This window comes from Oryctolagus cuniculus, chromosome 8 (assembly GCF_051225735.1).
Source record: "Oryctolagus cuniculus isolate XC-2025 breed Fujian yellow rabbit chromosome 8, ASM5122573v1, whole genome shotgun sequence".
In the NCBI taxonomy this organism is placed as follows: Eukaryota; Metazoa; Chordata; class Mammalia; order Lagomorpha; family Leporidae; genus Oryctolagus; species Oryctolagus cuniculus.
Window position 1 is genome coordinate 89,851,372 of NC_142874.1, and position 23,616 is coordinate 89,874,987.

At 40.3% G+C, this 23,616-nt stretch overlaps 1 long non-coding RNA gene and 1 pseudogene across 2 annotated transcripts in view; both read left to right on the forward strand.

Moving 5' to 3' along the window:
* The window catches only part of LOC103350738 (uncharacterized), a 244,303-nt gene that overhangs the window by 104,827 nt on the left and 115,860 nt on the right, over positions 1-23,616 (forward strand). The window lies entirely within an intron of this gene.
* LOC138843518 (golgin subfamily A member 7 pseudogene) lies at positions 11,875-12,294 on the forward strand (annotated as a pseudogene).

Sequence of the window (23,616 nt, forward strand, 5' to 3'; positions counted from 1 at the left end):
TATATTTTATACTTAGAAAATCTTCCACTGATCATTTAGTTAACAGATAAGTGGATGGACAAGTGAATTTCAGAAGATTATACCTTTAAAATCTTGGTAGTTTTTTTACTGGATGGAGAAAAGTTGAGAGCATTTCCTCTAAGACCAGGAATAAGATGATGATGTCCACTTTCACCACTTCTATTCAATGTGGTACTAGAAATGCTAGCAAGAGCAGTTAGGCAAGGGATAGAAATGTAGGCCATCCAAACTGGAAAGAAGGAAGTTAGTTCTGTCCCTATTTGTGGATGAAATGTTCATATAGAGAGTTATCAGGAAACAGAGAATTAGTAGATTAATTTATTAAGGTTGTGGGATTAAAAAATTAACACAAAAATCAGTAACATTTCTATACACCAATAATGAGCTATCTGAAAAAGAGATTTCGAAAGTAATCTCCATTATAGTAGATAACAACCCCTCTTCTTACCCAAAAAATTCTGCTCAAGAATGAATTTAATCAAGGAGGGGAAAGCCCTGTGCAATGAAAAGAATAAAAACGTTAATGAAAGAAATTGAAAAAAGACAGAAATAAATGGAAAGATATTCTGTGTTTCTTTATTTGAATACTTAATTTGTTAAAATCTCCATACTACCCAATTTGATATGGAGTTAATGCAATCCCTATCAAAATTCCAATGTCACACTTAACTGAAATAGAAAAAAAAATCCTAAAATTTGTATTGCCTCACATAATTCCATGAATAGCCAAAGCTATTAGCAAAAGGAGTAAAGTTGGAGGCATAACACCAGTTGGCTTCAAAATACACTATAGGAGTTGCCATTTGGCCTAGCAGTTAAGATACCCATATCACATCTTGGAATGCCTGGGTCTGAGTCCTGGCCCTACTTCCAATTCCAGGTTCCTGCTAATGTGCACCCTAGGAAGCATCAGGTAATAATTCGAGTACTTGGGTCCCTGTTACCTATGTAGGGAACCTGAAGTGAGTTTCTAGCTCCTGGCCTCAATCTGGCCCAGTCCTAGACTTTGTAGGCAATTGAGTAATGCACCAGCAAATGAGTATTCTCTCTCTCTTTCTATCTCTGTCCCTTCATCTCTCCCTCTCTCCTTCTGTCTTTCATACCCTACATTTTTCTGCTTTTCAAATAAGTGAATAAAAATTTCAAAACCACACAAACCAAAATATAATGTAAAGTTATAGTTTTCAACAATAGCAGGGTATAAAAATGAACACTTAGACCAATAAAATAGAGAACCCAGAAATAAACTCATGTACTTATATCCAAATGATTTTTGACATAAGTGCCACTGGCTCTGTAATAAATGGTGCTAAGAGAACTGCATGTCCATATGTAAAGAATGAGACTTGACCCCATGTCTGTTTACCAAAATAAAGTCAAAATACATTAAAGGCTTAAATGTGAAACTAAAAACTTATAAGAACAGTAGAAAAAACATAGGGAAGTATTTCTATGACATTGGTCTGGACAAGGATTTTTTGAGGGTAAGAATAAATATAAATGCACAAGCAACAAATGACAAAACAAACAGGTGGGATTCTATCAAACAAAAACTGCTGCATAGCAATGGATATATATAATCAATAGTGTGATGAGACCACCTACTACATAAGAAAGAACATTTTCAACCTATTATCTAATGAGAGATTAATATCCAGAATCTATAAGGAACTTATGAAACTCAAAAGCAAGCACCAGATAATTTGATTTCAAAAAGGGCAAATCTGATATACAAATGGGCAACAAGCATATGAAAAAAATTTCATATGATTAATCATCAGGGAATTGCAAATCAAAACCCTAATGACAGACAAACTCATGTCCATCAGAATAGCTAAAATAAAAAATAGAAAAACTGATAGTTGCTGGTGAGGATGTGGAGAAAGAGGATCTCTTATATACTATTGGCAAAAATGTAAATTAGTACAGATGGAAAACAATTTGGAGATTTCTTCAGAAGCTAAAAATAGAAAAACCTTATAATCCATCAACCTGATTACTGGGTATTTATCCAAAGGAAATGAAATCAATATATCAAAGAGATGCATACACTGGACTTTCATGCTTATTGATGCACTGTTTGCAGTAACTAAAATTCTAGTCAACTTTCATATGTATCGGTGGATGAAGGGATAAAGAAAGTGTGGTATGGAATTTTTTTCAGCCATGAAAAAGATAAAATACTGTTATTTACAGCAACATGAATGGAACTGGAGAGCATAATGTTAAGTTAAATAAGCCCAACACACAAGACAAATACCATATAATTTCACTCATGTGAAATCTAATAAAAGCTGAGTTCCTAGAATCTAGTGAGAACATACATGGAAGGGAGAGATGGAAAGATATTATTTGGGGCTGGCGCTGTGGCGCAGTGAGTTAACACCCTGGCCTGAAGTGCTGGCATCCCCATATGGGTGCTGGTTCAAGGCTGGCTGCTGCACTTCCGATCCAGCTCTCTGTTGTGGCCTGGGAAAGCAGGAAAACAGAGGATGGCCCAAGTCCTTGGGCCCCTGCTGCCATGTGGGAGACCTGGAGGAAGCTCCTGGCTCCTGGTTTTGGATTGTCACAGCTCCAGCTGTTGTGGCCAATTGGTCAGTGAACCAGGGGATGGAAGATCCCTCTCTCTCTCTCTCTCTCTGTGTCTCTCTCTGTCTCTCCTCTCTCTTTGTAACTCTAACTTTCAAATAAATAAATCTTTTTAAAAAAAGGAATACAAGAAAAGGAAAGAGATTGTTTAAGAGAACAAGGTCACAGAAAGATAGGGGGAACAAATGTTGGTGTTCTGTTACCCAGAGGGTGATTATAGTTAACAATATCAGATCACATAACCCAAAATAGCCTAAAGATAGAATTTTGAAAGTCATCACAGAGAAATAATAATTATTTGAGATACTGCAAGGATTTCTTGAATTGATCAATACCCATTGTATAAATGTGCAAAAATGTCACACCCCATAAAGATGAACAGTTATTATTTGTCACTGAAAAAATAAAACTTGGGACTTTATACTAAATTTGAGATGAAAAATAACATTGACTGCTTGTGGTATTTATTGAAATAAATAAGCCATCAAATACAGATGCAAAAATTCCTGCATAGTACGGGAGGCCCATACACTCCCACTCACCTTTTCCTTCTGCATCACCGTTCTTGTCAGTACAGTTACCCTCTATCTATAAGTATCCATAAGAAAAACATTTGAACTCAAGTTAGATCAGGAAGTTGTGGCAATTTCTGGAATGTCAAAAGTAAAAATAAAAAAGGAAGCATTAATCCTGCTAGCCCCAAATGAGAAGCTGTCACCACCAAAGCTGTAATTCTCTAAATGAATATAACACCTCTGAAAACTCTCGTAACTCTGCCAAGTATTTACATGTTCTCTCTGAATGTGGCATCTACAGCAAGTGGTTTTGGTCGCGAAGCACACCATCTGTGTGATTACCCACCCTTGCTAGAGTACTCTGAACTCAGCAGTTGTACAACAGATGCATTTAAATATACAGTATTCCTGCTCCCATAGTTCAGAATGGGTGTTAGAAACTGAGGGAAAACAACCAGCTTCCTTGAAAACTCAGACTCCATCTGACATTTTTCCAGACACCTTTTGTAACCATACTCCATGCAATCCTGGAAGATAACATTATCATAATAGATTTACAGATAGTTAAGCAGGTCAGTCTGACCCAGAACATCAGCAGCTGTCGTCACAAAAACTAATGAGTCAATCCGGAAGGTAAAACCAGACCACTGTTTGGTTTTCGTTCAAGTGGAAGTCTGTACGGTCATGGGAAAAACACATCTACACAAGGCAGATTGTCAGCCCTCCAGACAGATGAATAAAAATGGTGTCGCTATAATGCATCTCTTCCCTGTTATTAGCTGTGTCTCTTCCAGAAAATTAGATCATATAGTTGCTGATGAAATTAGAAAATCAAAAACGAAGGATTATATTTCATCTGTTTCCTTTACATTTTGTTGATTTAAATATTCCATGTGCGTTCATCAAGGTATTTTATTTGGGGATTCCTTCATCCTAATTACAGAGTGACATCTAAAGTTGCATTTATCAGAGTGTAGGTAATAGCAAAGGCTGGGAAGCCCATCTAAATCATGGCTGCTCTTGCCTCCAATTGATGCAGTGACATTGTGCTCCTTCATGTGGCTCATAAGTCATGCCTGGCTGAGGGACAGACATTCTTTACATACATGGGACAGCTTGTTTCATTTTTCCCACAGACCCCTCTCCTGTTTTCTCAGTGTAGTGGTATATGGGAGGCAAGGGTGAGGTCGGCATTGACCTTTTAGCAATGAACTAATTATAATATCAAGAAATTGGGGCCGACACTATGGCATAGTGGGTAAAGCCACCACTTGCAGTACTGGAATCCTATCTGGGCACTGGTTCAAGTCCTGGCTGATCTGCTTCCGATCTAGCTCCCTGTTAATGTGCCTGGGGAAGCACCAGAGGATGATCCAAGTGCTTGGGCCCCTGTATCCAGGTGGGAGAACCAGAGAAAGCTCTTGGCTCCTGGCTTTGGGTTGGCCCATCTCTGGCCATTTTGGCCATTTAGGGAGTGAACCAGTGGATAGAAGACCTCTCTCTCTGTCTTTCCCCTTCTCTGTCTATAACTATGCCTCTCAAGTAGATAATATTTAAAAATAAATAAATTAAATTAAATGTCTGTATTTAAAAAGACTTGCATGGTAGCCATCTGCATGAAGCATAGGAACACCCTTTAAGCATCCCTGGAAACCAATATGCATGGGCTAGATGGCTGAGAAAGTGTTATAACTGATGTTGTAACTAGTGTTCTATAAATAATATTAGGATACTGCAGAGGCAAGAACAACAACATTGTTATCAATAAAAATAGATTTCAAAGAGCCTTGGCTATATGGGTTATAACAGCATTCCTACTTTTTTCTCTGAGTAGGAAAAAAAGAAAAAACATGATTTTTGAACTCCAACTAGGTCAGGAACTGGTAGCAATTTCTGGAATGACAAGAGTAAAAATAAGAAATGGAGTAATAATCCTGCTAGCACAAAATGAGGAGTTGACATCATTAAAAGAGCATGACAAGATGTTTTCCTGTTCTGAACAATAAGAGATGGTGCCTGGATACCATGGAAACTCTTCACCTGCCCCTAATGGGAAAACAGATGTTGAAGTCCCTCTTTTCTACACATTACTTTAAATCTTGACCAATAAATCACTCTACCTCATATGGGCCCATGGAACCTTATAGCATTTTTTTAAGATTTATTTATTTGAAAGGCAGAGTTATATATAGAGAGAGGGAGATAGAGATTGAGTCCCTCCATCTGCTGTTTCACCCAAATGATGGCAGCAGCTCCAGGCTAGGCTGAAGCCAGGAGCCAGGAAGGAGGAACTTCATCTGGGTCTCCCACATAGGTCCAGGGGCCCAAGGCCTTGGGACATCTTCTGTTGTTTTCCTAGGTGCATTAGCAGGGAGCTGGATGGAAAGTGGAGCAGCAGGGACTTGAACCAGCACTAACATGAGATGCTGTACTCATATGGAATGCTGACATTACTGGCAGCAGCTTAACCCACTACACCACAATGGTGGTCCCATAACATTTTTAATGTAATTGTTTATATAGACAGGAGCTCTGCAAATAATGATTTTTCCAGGACCTCATACACACTAGAGGTGACCTGAGATTGTAAACCAGATTTAGGACTTGGAACTGTTGGTAGTTGTTAAGTAAACAGTTGAAAAGACTATTTAGCATAATATAACACAATAAAATTTTATTTTGGAATATGTGAAGAGACTATGTAAGATGATTTAGTGGATGTGAAAGGAGTGGTCATAGCCCCAAATGCACGGTCAGACCTTGTGAGGGCAGACTCACCTCACAAGAGGAGCATGCGCAGGTTCAATCTCAGTTGAGGAGGACGATGAGAATGCTCATATCTTTAACTGAATTAATAGCATCTGAAAAAGAAATATGTGTTTTGAGGGGGGAAAGAAAACATATTTGGAATTTTTTGCCTTGGAATGTTGGATATTTAATTTCAATTTAAAAAATGATGACAGTGGTGAAATGTTTAACTAAATTCTGGTTGCACTGAAATCCAAAGGTCCTTTGGCTGCGATTTCTCAGAAACATTAATCAAATCTTGGAATAATCTGAAAGTTTATTTAGACATTCAGCAGGGTTTTCTCAACTTGCTTTTATCTAAGTATTTCCAAATCAGCTGAATCAGTTTATCAGAGCAAGCATGAAAGAGTTCTACTTTCTTTTTAGAAGTACCTCTATCCTCATCAATTTGCAGTAGAATTTTGAGATCCATAAGAAGACCTGCAGAGCAGGATCCAGGCAGTTTTGTTGTTTCTGGCTTATTTCCCCTGAGGAAAATATGATGAAGACCACATCGCCACATGGTTATTCAGACAAAATTCCTTCACTCTTGTACTTTGCTGGAATAGAAACAGGCCCTGTCACTATCAAGATGTGCATTCAGAACATTGCTAACATGGGAAGAAATGTATCTTAGAATGGGCCATCAAAGAAGGAGGTACCTTTCTCTTAAGGGAGCAGAGGACTTCCACTTTGACTATGACCTTGTCTACATAAGATCGGAGTCAGCGAACTCAAAAACCTTCCATAGCCTTGGCAGCTCATGTCAAGAGCCTCGGGTGATTACTGGTGTCATAAACAAGAGTGTCAATTGTTAAATCAACAACAGGAGTCACTGTGCACTTACTCCCCATGTAGGGTCTCTGTCCTTAATGTGTTGTACTATGAGAATTAACGATAAAACTAGTCTTCAAACAGTACTTTAAACTTTGTGTTTCTGTGTGGGTGCAAACTGTTGAAATCTTTACTTAGTGTAGAGTTGATATTCTGTATATAAAGGTAATTAATGAATCTTGATGAAGAATGGGATGGGATAGGGAGTGAGGGATAGCATGGTTGCGGGTGGGAGGGAGGTTACGAGGGAAAAACTGCTGTAATCCAAAAGTTGTACTTTGGAAATTTATATTTATTAAATAAAACTTAAAAAAAGAAATGTATCTTAGGTTTTGTGATTGTGGGTTTGTGTATTAGCACAATGCCTCAGGCTCTTACCAAATGGATGGTGCCCAAAGTAGCAAACAAGTCAATGAAAGTAAGGTATTAAAATATTATCCGTAGTAATGGGAGTTTGACTAAGAGTTATGCTATTCTAACAAAAGTCCCAGACAGTCTTGGTAACTAGGATTTTCGTACATTACTTACTTTCTTACCATTCTGTCTATTTTCATATGGGATGACTGATTTGGCAAATTTCTGATAAGTACTATATGCCAATTACTGTGGTTTACAGGAGGAGCAGTAACAATGATTCTGTTTATAATCAGTCATATTGAGTTATTTTGGATTTCTTAATTTTAAAATTTTATTTATTCTTATTCATTTGAAAGGTAGAGCGAACAGGCAAGTGAACAGTATTGATCTTCCATCCAATGGTTCCCTTCACAAATGGTCACAACAGCCAGGTCTGGGCTGGGACAAAGCTAGGAGCCATGAACTCCTTTCAGTTTTTCCATATGGGTGGCAAAGACCAAAATACCTGAGCCCTCACATGCTGCCTTCCAGGGTGCTCATTAGCAGGAACTTGGGTCACAAGCAGAGCAGGGACTAAAACCCAGGAACTCTGATAAAGGATGCAGGTGTCTTAACTGCTGAGTCAAACATCTGCACTTGACATTTTTTTTTGAACCTCAGTAACAGATTGAAAATATAATAAGATAAGCTAGCGCCGTGGTTCAATAGGCTAATCCTCCGCCTTGCAGCTCTGGCACACGGGGTTCTAGTCCCGATCGGGGCGCTGGATTCTGTCCTGGTTGCCCCCCTTCCAGGCCAGCTCTCTGCTGTGGCCCGGGAGTACAGTGGAGGATGGCCCAAGTGCTTGGGCCCTGCACCTGCATGGGAGACCAGGAGAAGCACCTGGCTCCTGCCATCGGATCAGCGCGGTGTGCCAGCTGCAGCACGCCGGCCGTGGCGGCCATTTGAGGGTGAACCAACGGCAATGGAAGACCTTTCTCTCTGTCTCTCTCTCTCACTGTCCACTCTGCCTGTCAAAAAATAAAAAAAAATGCAAATCAAAACCACAATGAGGTTCCACCTCACCCCGGTTAGAATGGCTCACATTCAGAAATCTACCAACAACAGATGCTGGCGAGGATGTGGGGAAAAAGGGACACTAACCCACTGTTGGTGGGAATGCAAGCTGGTCAAGCCACTATGGAAGTCAGTCTGGAGATTCCTCAGAAACCTGAAGATAACCCTACCGTTCGACCCAGCCATCCCACTCCTTGGAATTTACCCAAAGGAATTTAAATTGGCAAACAAAAAAGCGGTCTGCAGCCTAATGTTTATTGCAGCACAATTCACAATAGCTAAGACCTGGAACCAACCTAAATGCCCATCAATGGTAGACAGGATAAAGAAATTATGGGATATGTACTCTTTAGAATACTATACCGCAGTAAGAAACAACGAAATCCAGTCATTTGCAACAAAATGGAGGAATCTGGAACACATCATGCTGAGTGAAATAAGCCAGTCCCAAAGGGACAAATACCATATGTTCTCCCTGATCGGTGACAACTGACTGAACACCAAAAAGGAAACCTGTTGAAGTGAAAGGGACACTATGGGAAACGGTGACTTGATCAGCACAGCCCTGACTGTTAATGAACAACTTAATACATTATCCCTCTTAGTAGTTTTTTTGTCTGTTCTACTTAATATGACTGGTTTAATTCTGTAATTAATACACAGTTATTCTTAAGTGTTGAAATTTAACTGAAATGTGATCCCTGTTAAACATAAGAGTAGGAATAAGAGAGGGAAGAGATATATAATTTGGGACATGCTCAAGCTGACTTGCCCCAAATGGTAGAGTTAGAAACATACCAGGGGACTCCAATTTAATCCCATCAAGGTGGCATGTACCAATGCCATCTCACTAGTCCAAGTGATCAATTTCAGTTCACAATTGATCATAATGAAAGGACTAAGAGTCAAAGGGAGCACATAAGCAAGTCTAGTACCTGCTAACACTAACCGATAGAATAAATAAAGGGGAGAGTGATCCAACATGGGAAGTGAGATACTCAGCAGACTCATAGAATGGCAGATGCCCTAAATAGCACTCTGGCCTCAGAATCAGCCCTAAAGGCATTCAGATCTGGCTGAAAAGCCCATGAGAGTATTTCAGGCATGGAAAGCCAAGACACTCTGGCAAAAGATCTCTGTGAGTGAGATCTCAGTGGAAAGAACAGGTCTTCAAAGAAGGAGGTACCTTTCTCTGAAGGGAGGAGAGAACCTCCACTTTGACTATGACCTTGTCTAAACAAGATAAGAATCGGAGAACTCAGAGTGCTTCCATAGCCTTGGAAACTCATGACTGGAGCATAGGGAGATTACTGATGCCATAGACAGGAGTGTCAATTGGTAAAGTCAACAACAGGAGTCACTGTGCACTTACTCCTCATGTAGGATCTCTGTCCTTAATGTGCTGTGCATTGAGATTTAATGCTATAACGAGTACTCAAATAATATATTTCACTTTGTGTTTCTATGGGGGTGCAAACTGTTGAAATCTTTACTTAATGCATACTAAACTGATCCTCTGTAAAAAAAAAAAAAAAAAAAGAAAAGAAAAGAAAAGAAACTATCAACTCCCAACTTGACTCTCACTGGGATTAAACATGACAATAGGTCTGATCTGATTTCATCATCATTAAAAAAAATCATCTATTATTTTTCACTTTATGTTTCTGTGTGGGAGCAAACTGTTGAAATCCTTACTTAATGTATACTAAGCTGATCTTCTGTATATTAAGATAATCGAAAATGAATCTTGATGTGAATGGAAGGGGAGAGGGAGTGGGAAAGGGGAGGGTTGTGGGTGGGAGGGACGGTATGGGGGGAAGCCATAGTAATCCACTATTCGTACTTTGGAAACGTATATTCATTAAATAAAAGTTAAAAAAAAAAAAGAGCTTTTTTTTTAAAAAAAATATAATAAGATAAAAATTTAAATCTTTTGTTTTAATTTTAACTCTGTGGAGTTATTTTCAATTTCAAAGCCCGCTACAAAATCAATTTAGTTAACTTGATTATTTAGTAGTCTTCCTTTTTGAGCTATGAAGTAAGATTTTCTTTATTTCTTCTTTTTTTAACAAGATTTATATATTTATTTGGAAGAGAGAGAGTGTGTGTGATGTGTGTGTGTGAGGGAGGAGAGGAGATATCTTCCATCTGCTTGTTCACCCTCCAGATGGCTGTAGTGGCTGGAGCTGGGCTGATCTGAAGCTAGGAGCCAGGAGCATCTTTTGGGTGTCCCACATGGATGCAGGGGCCAAAGCACTTAGGCCATCCTCTGCTGTTTTCCCAGGAACATTAGCAGGGAGCTGGATCAGAAGTGGAGCAGCTGGGACTCAAACCAATGCCCATATACAGGCGCCACAGACAGAGGTTTTACCCACCACGCCACAGCACAGGCCCTGAGAATTTCTTTATTTAGTCATCAATTGATGGACATCTGTGTTGATTCCATATCTTAGCTATTTTGAGTTTAGCTGCTGTAAACATGGGGTACAGATAACTCTCTCATATGCTGATTTCATTTTCTTTGGGTAAATTCCCAGGAGTAGAATGACTGGGTTACATGGTAGATCTATTTTCAGATTTCGGAGGAATCTCCAGACTGTCTCCCGTAATGGTTTTGCTAATTTACATTTCCACCAACAGTGTACAAGAGTATCTTTTTTTCCTGCATCCTCACCAGCATTTGTCATTTTTTTTTTTGATTTTTGGGTAATGGCCATTCTAACTTGGGTGAGGTGAAACCTCATTGTGATTTTTATTTGCGTTTCCTGATGGCTATTGATCCTGAGCATCTTTTCATGTGTCTGTTGGCCTGGCCATTTATACTTCATTCTTTGAAAAATGCCTGTTCATATCCTTAGCCCATTTCTCTTTTTTCCCCCAGAAACCTTTTATTTAAGGAATACAAACTTCATGTATCCTGTAAGTAGAACTTTAGGAGCATATTTATTCTCCCCACCATACCTGCCCTCCCACCCACACTCCCATGCCTTTTTCTCCCTCTTCTCCTATTCCCACCCTACTTTTTACTAAGATCAATTAAGTCTATACTAAGTAATGAGTTCAACAAATAGTATAAAAAAACCCACTGTCTCTCAACAGTTGAGACAGGGCTTTTCAAAGCCATTTCATCTCAAAGTATCAATTTCACTTCCGTTGATTACCTTTTAAGTGCTCTACTAGTTACTGCAGATCAGGAAGAACGTATGGTATTTGTCCTTTTGGAGCGGGCTTATTTCACTAAGTATGACGTTTTCCAGTTTTATCCATTTTGTTGCAATGACAAGGTCCCCCCCCCCTTCTTTTTTTTTTTTTTTTACCATGTTGTATTCCATGGTGTACATATCCCATAATTTCTTTATCCAGTCTTCAGTTGACAGGCATTTGAGTTGATTTCAAAGATTAGCTATTGTGATTTGAGCTGCAATAATCATGGGGGTACAGAAAACTCTCTCATATGCTGATTTCATTTTTTATTGGTAAATTCCCTGGAGTAGGATGGCTGGGTCATATGATAGGTTTATATTCAGATTTCTGAGTTATCTCCATACTGTCTTCCATAGTGGCTGTACCAGTTTACATTCCCACCAACAGTGGATTAGGGTACTTTTTCCCCTACATCTTTGCCAGCATTTGTTTTTTTGTTGATTTCTGTATGAAAGCAATTCTAGAGCAGCTGAAGGGCAGAGGAGGTGGCAAGGCCTGTCCAGCCCTCGCAATGAGGCCGCAGCAGATGTTAATGTCTGGGAAGGTGTTCATTCAGTGAGACTATAGCAGTGGGACCCACTGCCAGTTCCAGACCAAGTTCCCCATGGAGCTGGAGAAACAGATTGATAGGCAGCTGTTTGAGGAAACTATTTGAACTCTGAATAACCTGGATGCAGAAGCAGAGAAGCTCGTATGCAGAACCTGGATGCAGAAGCTTAAAGGCTGTCTGGCCTGTTTAACAGCCTGTGCCATTTTCTTATGCATGGAGACTCATTATGAGAAGGTTCTCAAGAAAGTCTCCAAGTACATTCAAGAGCAGAATGAGATCTATGCTCTGCAAGGCCTCCTGCTGACAGATCCCATGGAGTGGGAACTTTGAGTTATTAAAATTACAATTTATGAAGACAGAGGCCTGAGCAGTAGAAGATAAGCCCTAGAATTTAAAGATCCCACCTCCTGCTGGGACCCTTGTCTGTCCCTGGCCCACCGTGTCCCTGCCTTCTCTCCAGAGCATCATTCCTTGTCTCTGCTGCCAGGCCATGGTGCCATTCACTCCAAGGACTGACTTTCTAAATGCCCGCACCAAGAGTGACCTACAGTCACTCAGCGTCCACTTTGTATCTGCACATTGTGTAGGACTCCATAATATTAGGATTAGTTTCTGAGAAAACACAATGAAGCATTCCACTTTTTCTGATTTAAAGCCATCAAAGACAAGATATGTGGGGGCAGCCCAGGGAAAAGTTTGTTTCCTGCCTGCTACTTGGACAGCTGACTGTGTTGGTTCCTTGGGCAAGTCTCAAGGTAGCTGTCACCTTGGCTCAGGCCTCCAGGTGAGCAGGAGGTGTCTCTCCAGGGTTGTGCTGAGGAGTGAGCCAGGTCTATAGTCTTGCCATTGCATCTCCCAGGTTGCAGATAGCTCCCAGTTTTGCTGTGACTCACTTCTTGTAAGATCTGTCTCTGCTGTTCAGTTTCTGACATTGAAGCTCACTGAGAAAGTAATGTACCATCTTGTCTGTTTCATTATAGCTATGACCCCTAATTAAAGCAGTGTTTAATGCAGTGCCCTGTAACTTGGAGTGTCTTCTATCGCTGTTGCATCACTTTGAATATTGGGAAGATGCAGTGTGCTTTGCTTGTTCATTACTAAACTCAGCACAATAAAGCAGACACTAAACCATCAAATGCATAAACGTCCCTGCCATGTCCCTGAGTGTGTAATATGCAAGTGTAATAAATATTTTTAATTATAGTTTTGTTATAAATATAACTTATGAGAAATGACAATTTGATAGGAATGATATTGTATATTGCTGATTTTTAACGACCCTCCTGACATACCTTAGGATCCCTGCAGCTTCCTTACACACAGCAGGAGTGGTTCCCATCCAGTGAGTTCAGTGATTTCCTAGGCAAAGCTCTCAGGTCTGAGTTGGCATGCATAGCATTCCCTCTGGCTTTGTATTCCTAGCACAAGGGCTGCTCCTGCCCTTCTATTGTCCCATCTCTGGGAGAAAGGGATGAAGTACATGAGGATAGAATGAAGCAGTGAAAGGTTTTACTTCCAGTGATTTCATAGGTGCTAATACTGGATCTAACCATTCAAATTTAGTTACTTTTCTGGGTCTATCAGTTATTCAGTAAATCCTGTAAGTCTGAAATATTTTCACCATACAAAACTCCTTTGTTACTTTATAGCCTGTAATAGTATGTCTGCCTTTTCAACCTGTTACAATAGCTTTGCTAAAATATTAACATGTTAGTAAAACTTTTCTTACACACACACACACACGCAGGAAAGAAATTCTGGGGACAAGGTGAAACCTCATTGTAGTTTTGATTTGTAATTCCCTGACAGCTAGAAATCCTGTGCATTTTTTCGTGTGTCTATTGGGCATTTGAATTTCTGCTTTCGAAAAATGCCTCTTTAAATCCTTTGCCTATTTCTTAACTGTGTTGTTTGTTTCGTTGTTGTTGAGTTTCTTGGTCTCTTTATATATTCTGGCTATTAATCTTTTATCAGTTGCATAGTTCACAGATAATTTCTCCCATTCTGTCAGTTGCCTTTTCACTTTGCTGAGTGTTTCTTTTACAGTGCAGAAGCTTCTCAATATGACATAATCCCATTTGTCAATTTTGGCTTTGATTGCCTGTGCTTCTGGGGTCTATTTCAGGAGCTCTTTGCCTATACTAATGTCTTGTAGTGTTTCCTCAATGTCCTCTAATAATTTGATGGTATTGAATCATAGATTTATGTCTTTAATCCATTTTGAATGGATTTTTGTGTAAGGCATAAGGTATTAATGGGATCTTGCTTCATCCTTCTGCATGTGGAAATCCAATTTTTCCAGCACCATTTGTTGAAGAGAGTGTCCTTGCTCCAGGAGTTGATTTTAGATGCTTTGTCAAAGATAAGTTTGTTGTAGATGCATGAGTAGTCCATTTCTTAACTGGATTGTTTATTTTGTTGTAGTTGAGTTTCTTGAGCTCCTTATATATCCTGGATATTAATCCTTTCTCGTTGCATACTTGGCAAATATATTCTCCCATTCTGTTGGTTTCTTTTTCACTTTGTTGAGTGTTTCCTTTGCTGTGCAGAAACTTCTTTGCTTGCTTGCTTGAAGTAATTGCATTTGTCTATTTTTGCTTTTATTGCCTGTGCATATTGGGTCTTATTCAAGAAATCTTTGCCTGGGCCATTGTTGTACAGTGTTTCCCCTTATTTTTTTCTAGTTATGTGATGATTTCAGATCTTATATTAGATTCCTGATCCACTGTGAGCTAGTTTTTGTACAGGGTGTAAAGTAGGGTTTTGTTTCATACTTTTGTGTGTGTAGATCCATTTTTCCCAATAACGTTTGTTGAAGGCACTGTCCTTTCTCCAGGGGTTGACTTTAGCTTTTTTGTCAAAGATTATTTGTAGATTTGTGGATTAATTTCTGGATTAATTTCCATTGGGTCACATGTCTATTCTTTTGCCAGCACCAGGCTGTTTCGATTATAACTGGCTTGTAATATGTATTGATATCCGGTATTGTGATGCCTCCAGCTTTATTTAGGATAAATTTTTCCCCCCATTTATTTTATTTTATTTTTCCCAAAGAAACCTTTTATTTAAGGAATATAAACTTCATGCATTTCATGAGTACAACTTTAGGAATATAGTGATTCTTTCCACCATATCCTCCCTCCCACCCACACTCCCACCCCTCTTCCTCCTCGTGCTCCCATTCCTAGTCTCATTCTTCACTAAGATTCATTTTGTTTTAAAGATTTATTTATTTACTTGGAAGTCAGAGTTACACACAGAGAGAAGGAGAGGCAGAAAGAGAGAGAGAAGGAGGGAGGGAGGGAGGGAGGAAGGTCATCCATCCACTGGATCACTCCCCAATTGGCTGCAACTGCCGGAGCTGTGCCGAGCCAAAGCCAGGAGCCAGGAGCTTCCTCTGGGTCTCCCACATGAGTGCAGGGGCCCAAGGACTTGGGCCATCCTCTACTGCTTTCCCAGGCCACAGCAGAGGGCTGGATTGGAAGTGGAGCAGCCAGAACTCGAACCGGCACCCAAATGGGATGTTGGAACTGCAGGCAGTGGCTTTACCAGCTATGCCACAGAGCTGGCCCTTCACTAAGATCCATTTTCAATTAATTTTATATTTAGAAGTCCAACTCTATACTAAATAAGGAGTTCAACAATTTAGTACAGTTTTTAAATGTTTTTAGAAGTATTCATAATCATAATACATTATTTAACTTTTCTTGACATTTGTAAAAACTTGTTTTCTCCAACATTTTCCTTATTAGATGTCTGTGTCATGGTTAATAAAGATGATAATGTTTTTGTGGGGAAGAAATTGAAGCACAGACTTTAAGACATTTTTGTAGACTAATTAAAGGCAAATGCAGAAACATTAAAAACTAGATCTCCCAAGGCTCTACTCAACTTACTCAACTGCACTGTTCCTCTATTTATCTTCATTCTTGATTCACCTTTTTTTTTTTTAAAAAAGAGATTTATTTATTTGAGAGGCAGAGTCACAGAGGGGGGGGGGAGAGAAGTCTTCCATCCACTGTTTGACTCGCCAAATGGCTGCAACAGTCAGAGCTGGACCTAATCTGAAGCCAGGAGCCAGAAGTCAGGAGCTTCTTATGGGTCTCTCTCATGGGTGCAGGGGCTCTAGCACTTGGGCATCTTCCACTGCTTTCCCAGGCACATTAGCAGGGAGCTGGATCAGAAGTGGAACAGCAGGACTCAAATGGGATGAGTTTGAGTGCTCATATGGGATATCAGCACTGTAGGTGGAAGCTTATCCTACTGTGCCACAGTACTGGCCCCCTTGATTCACCTTTAAAACATACATTTAGAAGGTGATATTTACCAGACATGAAACCCTAAATCAATTTAATTTCAGTGTTGAGAACCTTGAAAAGATTTCATCATGCCACTATTTAAACTCCACAATTACCAGGAACCAAACTTGTGCTTTGTTCATCTTTTACCAGAGGGAAACATTCTTTTAAGTAGGTTTAAATAAAAATAAACAAATCACTTCAATTTGAACTTGTCGTACTAATGATTGAATTTCAACTATGTGGTACAATGGACTATATGTTGATCACATATTACAACTAATTCTAGATTGATTCTCCCATTATCTGGTTAAGTGTTCTAAGAAATTTAAAAAAATTGTTTCGTTTATTTTATTTGAAAGACAGAGACAGACAGATGAGAGTTCTTCCATCTGTTACTCCCCAAATTCCTACAATAGCCAGGGCCAGGCCCTGTGGCCAGGAACCTGGAATTCCGTCCAGGTCTCCCATATGGGTGGCAGCAACCTAAGTACCTGAGTCATCATCTGCTGCTTCCTGGGATGTACAATAGCAGGAAGCTGGACTGGAAGCAAAGTAGTTGCACTGCTGCCATTTCATGGTCACTCAGTTCCTTTCCTACCTTCCTTCCTTCCATTAAAGACTTATTTATTTGAAAGAGTTACAGAGAGTGACAGAGAGAGAGAGAGCAAGAGCGAGAGAGAGAGAGAGAAAATTTTCCATCTGCGGGCTTTCATTCCCCAAAGGGCTGAGCCAGGGTGGTGTCAGGAGAGTCTTCAGATCTCCTAGGTGGGTAGCAAGGTCCCAAGCACTTGAGCCATCTTCCACCACTTTTCTAGGCCATTAGCAGGGAAGTAGATCAGAAGTGGAGCAGCTGGGATTCTGACTGGTGCCCATATGGGATGTTGGCATTGTAGGTACTAGCTTTACCTGCTATGCTACAATGCCAGCTGAAGTCATCCAGCTTTTTCTCTTGTCCTAATTCAATTTATTCTCCAGAATACAAAATAATATTTTATAAACAATAAAATCCTATAATTTCCATGTTTGAAATATTATAGTGACTTCTCATAATATTCAGAATGACACAAAATACCTACCATCATGTCAGTGGAAGTTCGTGATGTCCTCAAGTTCTTTGACACTCTTCCTAAACAAAGAATATGTCTGCTTTTCTTGCCTTTGAATCTGAGCTGCTCCAGTGCGTTGATTGGCAAAAAAAAAAAAAAAAAAAAAAAAAAAAAAAAGGAAAGGCACAATGCAGAGATGAGCGCTGAGATTCCTGAGAGGTCATAAGAAAGTTTGGAGCTTGGCCAAAAATTCTGTGGTGGAAGCCCATCTTCATGTAAGAAGTCTAACTGGGTTGGGTGTTGGGTGAGGGTTGTGGCTTAGCCAGTTAAGCCACTACTTGCAAAAGCTACATCCCATGTTGGAGTACCAGAACATGTCCTGGCTATTCTGTTTCTGATCCAGCCTCCTGCTAATGCACCTGGGAAGTAGTGGATAATGGCTGGAATACTTGGGCTTATGCCACCCATGTGGGAGAGCCAGATTGAGTTTCTGGCTCCTAGCTTCAGCCTGGCTGTTGAAGATATCTGGGGGATGAACCAAGGGATAGAAGATTTGTCTGTCTGTCCCTTGCTCTGCCTTTCAAATCAGTCTGTATCTTAAAAAAAAAATTACCACATTGGCCGGCGCCGCGGCTCAATAGGCTAATCCTCCGCCTGTGGTGCCGGCACTCGGGGTTCTAGTACCGGTGGGGCTGCCAGATTGTGTCCCGGTTGCTCCTCTTCCAGTCCAGCTCTCTGCTGTGGCCCGGGAGTGCAGTGGAGGATGGCCCAAGTGCTTGGGCCCTGCACCCGCATGGGAGACCAGGAGGAAGCACCTGGCTCCTGGCTTCGGATCAGCACGGTGCACCAGCCTCAGCGGCCATTGGGGGTGAACCAACGGCAAAGGAAGACCTTTCTCTCTGCCTCCCTCTAAATAAAGAAAAAAATTTACCATAAATCAGCAGTGATGCCTACTTGTGAGGACACACCCTGTGGAGAGGCCCTACAGTGGGCAATGTGTGCATGAGAGAAGCAGCAGGCATGGAATGAAGCACTCAGCTGAGCAGTGTGTTTTACTGCTCCAGCTGCCCTAGCTAACACCACATGGCTCAGGGATAAATGGCCCAGAAGTGCTTACTCATATTCCCATATTCCTGAACTCCCAAATTGTGAGCCAAAGAAATGGTTACATTCTCTGCTCAGACTCTGACTCCCATTCTTTTCCTAGTTGTCTCCTCCTTGTCCTGGTGTACAGGTGTCACAATTTTGCATGATTTCTAGATCACTCCATCTGAATTTCCTCCACCTCTCCCACATCATTAAAGTTCACCATTGTGATTTGTTTATTTTTCATAGCACTTAAACTTTCAAATTCGTAGCATTTAAACCACCTGAAATGGTTTTACTGATTTATTCTCTACCTACCCTTTTACTAACTTGAATGTATGCTTTTTGAAAAAGACTTGTGTATGTTGCAAATGTATCCCTAATGTCTTTTTTTTTAAAGATTTATTTATTTATGAAAGGCAGAGTTACAGAGAGGGAGACGGAGAGAGAGAGAGAGAGAGAGATCTTCAATCCTCTGGTTCACTCCCCAGATAGCTGCAACAATGGCCAGAGCTGTGCCAATCTGAAGCAAGGAGCCAGGAGCTTCTTCCTGATCTCTCATGTATGTGTGCAGGGGCCCAAGGACTTGGAGCATCTTCCACTGCTTTCCCAGGCCATAGCAGAAAGCTGGATCAGAAGTGGAACAGCTGGGACTTGAACCGGTGTCCATATGGTATGCCAGCACTGTAGGCAGTGGCTTTACCTGCTATGCCACAGTGCCAGCCCCCCAGTGCCTTTTAATATATTTTTTAATGAATGCAAGTAAAAGTACTTCATACCTAAAATATTTCCTTTTCATTGCATAAGAAACTGTTGCTGAAAACCATTGATCTCTGGAGATATAGTACATTAGAAATAACCAGCACTTCACCTAATCAAGAAAACACATTTCTACATTAATATCTGCTTTTGAAAATTGACCATTCACTTGCACTTTTTTTCTATTCTCCTTTGGCATATGGCTCAATATTCAGTTTTTTTTAATGCTTATTTATTATTTTGGTTTGCCCATCCATAGCATCCTTGAAATTGGACAAAGAGTTCTTAAGAATGTCCAGTGTGTTAACAGTGCTTTGTATCAGATCTGCCAAAGCATCTGTCCAGCTTGGTATCCTGTGAAAGTTTGTTATTTTCTTGGTAGACATTCTTATAGAGTATTGTCTTTAAAATGAGATCGTCTCTTCTATATTGAAAGCATTTTTATGTTTTCTAATTTAAAAATTAATATTTTCTTATAGATATTGTGCAATAAAGCTGAAGTAGAATGTGTGGTTTTGCAAATGCTTTAACAGCTAATAAAATTTTACATTTGTAAAATTAATATATTGTACTGGTACAAAATAGTTTTAAATTATATTTTTTTTATTTTTATTTATTTATTTTTTATTTTTTTGACAGGCAGAGTGGACAGTGAGAGAGAGAGACAGAGAGGAAGGTCTTCCTTTGCCGTTGGTTCACCCTCCAATGGCCGCCGCGGCCGGCACGCTGCGGCCGGCGCACCGCGCTGATCCGATGGCAGGAGCCAGGAGCCAGGTGCTTTTCCTGGTCTCCCATGGGGTGCAGGGCCCAAGCACCTGGGCCATCCTCCACTGCACTCCCTGGCCACAGCAGAGGGCTGGCCTGGAAGAGGGGCAACCGGGACAGAATCCGGCGCCCCGACCTGGACTAGAACCCGGTGTGCCGGCGCCGCTAGGCGGAGGATTAGCCTAGTGAGCCACGGCGCCGGCTAAATTATATTTTAAAAAGTTAAAAAAAAAAAAAAAAAAGAATGTCCAGTGTGTTAATCGTTTAGTTAGGAGTCCCTGGCCCCTTCCTAGGAAGGAAGAATGAGATCACAAACCAACTCATGTGAATTTTTGCTCTGCCTTGCATTTTAGCACCTAGTGACCAGTTAGGGAGAAGACCATTGCAAATCAATGGTATTTAGCCTTCCCAAAAGAAGAGAGAGCAGAGAGAGCTTACCATATTTGAAGAAAGAGCATCTCTACAGAGATTTAGAGAGAAGAAATTTGGTTTGATTCTATTCCAATAAACCTATTGGTGTGAAAAACTATGTAATTGTCAGCATGTATCAGGAGAGAGAGCTTAATATATGTTACAGTCACACACATTTTAATATAGTGAGCTAGAGAGTCTCACTGACTAGCAAGGAGTTGAAATGTTAAAATGGAAATCCAGGCTTTGAGATTCCTAGAATCTCTGAAACCATCTTGCAGCTTTCTCTCCATCTGCCAGTCAACATGACTTTCTGAAATAAGTAATCTCAAAAGAATATTTTAGAAAAAAATATCATGAGAATGTGTTTTTCCCCCCCTAATAAATGCCAGTCTTAGGCAATGTTTTTGTCAGGAGTCTCTGTTCCAGTTTTAAAAGCCAAAAGGAGGATGAAAATGAATACACCAAAATGTAATTTAAAATGCAAATGCAGATTCTGCCGAAAAGCAGCAAAAGCTAATTGTAGTTTTTCTTCACGCTCGGCTCCATAGACAAAGTGTGTTGATGTTACCGTCCTCCTACTGGCAGTGCCCAGACCGCAGCTGCATCAGCACACTCTGACCTCTCAGATATTATACGTTTGACCTAAAAAAAAAAAAAAAAAAAAAAAAAAAAAAAAAAAAAAACAAAACCAAACCCCAGTCACAGAAACCAATAGGTACTTAACCTTATGCAGTAGTAGGTGGTAAGGCAACCATATGTGACAGCGTGGTTGTTAACTCATGAGAATTCCCCAGAATAGAAACAGTAGTCGCATAGTATAAAGAAAGGGCAGCTAATCTATATTCTCAAGAGCTCACATAGTGTGGATGGAGAAAAAAATTCGAGGCCAGAATTAAGGACACCATTTGTTTTTATATTGCCAAGACTGCACAAATTCTTTTTATAAACTTAGAGTCAATTCTAAAATATGCAATAGTAGCTTCCTTTTATTTTTATTCCTTTCATACCTGGATATTATGTGACTATATTTTTTGATGAGCTCTGATAGATGTTACTTGCAGCAAAACCTTATTTATTCTTTTATTATCTTGGGACTTGTTTATACAAATGAACAAAATAATGGTGTGTCTCAATTTTTAATCCCCTCTCCTTGAGTGAATAGATGTTATAGCCAATTCAATCAACATTTTATCCCAAAATGTGAGTGGTGTTGCCCATGTGTGTGGGAGAGTCTGCTCAAAGGTGTTATTTACAGTTCAGGAGACAGAGTAACTTTACCAAATAACACATTTACTGGGAAAAGCTTGGGTCGAAAATTTAGAATTTTGGATTTTTAGAAATGACCTTGGAGCTCAAGTGGAATCCATTCTCCATTATGTGTCTTAACTGGGAATACAAACCCTGTTGCAAAAAGAGACTCTTCCTTCATTCTTATCCTTTACTATCTGATCTTTGTGAACTTTGTTAATAGAGCCCTACAGGTTCTTCATGCATTTTCCTTCCCTCTAGTGGGGGTGCTACTGTGTCAGACAGAAACAGAGTGGCCTAAAGGCTGTTTCCATGCCTGATTATGAACGTTTGAGAGAAGCACACCAAAAGGAGGTACAGGACTTGAAGCTTGTTCTGTACTTCGTGAGAAATACCAGCTTAACTATGTGAAGGTCAAGTTTTAAAGTAGGTTTCACAGGTATCAGTCACACATTACCAATCTTTATGATTCTCCTGTGCTATTGTTCCTCGTGAGTCACTGCTTTATTTTCTCAAAAGTTTTTTTAGTTCCAAAGATTTTTTTTTTAATTTTCAATTTTTTACTTTTGGTGGTGGTGGTGGGGTGGTAGTGGAAGTGAATTCCTAGCCCTCCTCCCTAGAAATCTCATGCCAGGCTTTACCTTTTATTTTATTTTTTTTAAGATTTATTTATTTGAAAGGCAGAGTTCCACAGAGGCAGAGGCAGAGGCAGAGGCAGAGAGAAAGAGAGGAAGAGAGAAAGAGAGAGAGAGAGAGAGAGAGGTCTTCGGTCTGTTGGTTTACTCCCCAGATAACCATATTGGCTGGAGCTATGCTGATCTGAAGCCAGGAGCCAGGAACTTCTTCTGGGTCTCCCATGTGGGCACAGGGGCCAAAACTTGGTCCATTTTCTACTGTTTCCCTAGGCCATAGCAGAGAGCTGGATTGAAATTGGAACAGCCGGGAGCAGCCATAGGGGATGCCGGCCCTGCAGGCAGCGGCTTTACCTGCTATAACACAGCACCAGCCCTTTTTTTCATATATTTGTTGAACACTTTTACTTAGTGTAGGGTTAACTTTACGATCATTAAGTAAATTGAAAGTAGATCTTTGTAAAAATTAAGTGTGGGAATGGGTGAGGGATGAGGAAGAGGGGTTTGTTGGAGTGTGTGCAGGAGGGAGGGTAGTGTGGGAAGTATCACTATGTTCCTAAATTGGTATATATGAAATATATGAATATATGAAATATGTGAAACTTGTATAACTTAAATAAAATTAAAAATAAATAAATAAATATAAAAAGAAAACCTTATAATACTACTCAGAAAGCCACTGTTTTAGCAGTTATTTTTATGTTAATGTCCTTTGGTCTAGAAGATTAAGATCAAAGCTGTCCTTTACCTCTCATGCAGAGAAAGGGGATAGACTACAAAAGTATTCAATCTCAGTCCCTTTGGTTTAACCTTTCGTCAGTGCTGTTGTACATCAGCAGCTCCTACCGTTCCCAAATGAATGATTGTCCCTCGTGCAAAATGAAGGTGGTTCTTCTACACTTCCTCTTTTTATTTATTTATTTATTTTTGACAGGCAGAGTGGACAGTGAGAGAGAGAGACAGAGAGAAAGGTCTTCCTTTTTCATTGGTTCACCCCCCAATGGCCGCTGTGGCCAGCGCACTGTGCTGATCTGAAGCCAGGAGCCAGGTGCTTCTCCTGGTCTTCCATGCGGGTGCAGGGCCCAAGCACTTGGGCCATCCTCCACTGTACTCCCGGGCCACAGCAGAGAGCTGGACTGGAAGAGGAGCAACCGGGACAGAATCCGGCGCCCCAACCGGGACTAGAACCCGGGGTGCCAGTGCCGTAGGCGGAGGATTAACCTATTGAGCCGTGGTGCTGGCCTTCCACTTCCTCTTTGTAGCATGTTGTCAACTCCAGTGTGAGCCTGGCAGTCTTAGTCAAGAAACACGCCTGCTATTTTGATAACCTTTATAATGGTTGAACAGGAAAGGATGAAATAGTCGCTTTGTCTGTTACCAGCTAAGGACAAATCTCTGTCCAGATCTGATTTGATTTAGCTTCCTCATGATTGTCTAGTGTGTTTCATTTTT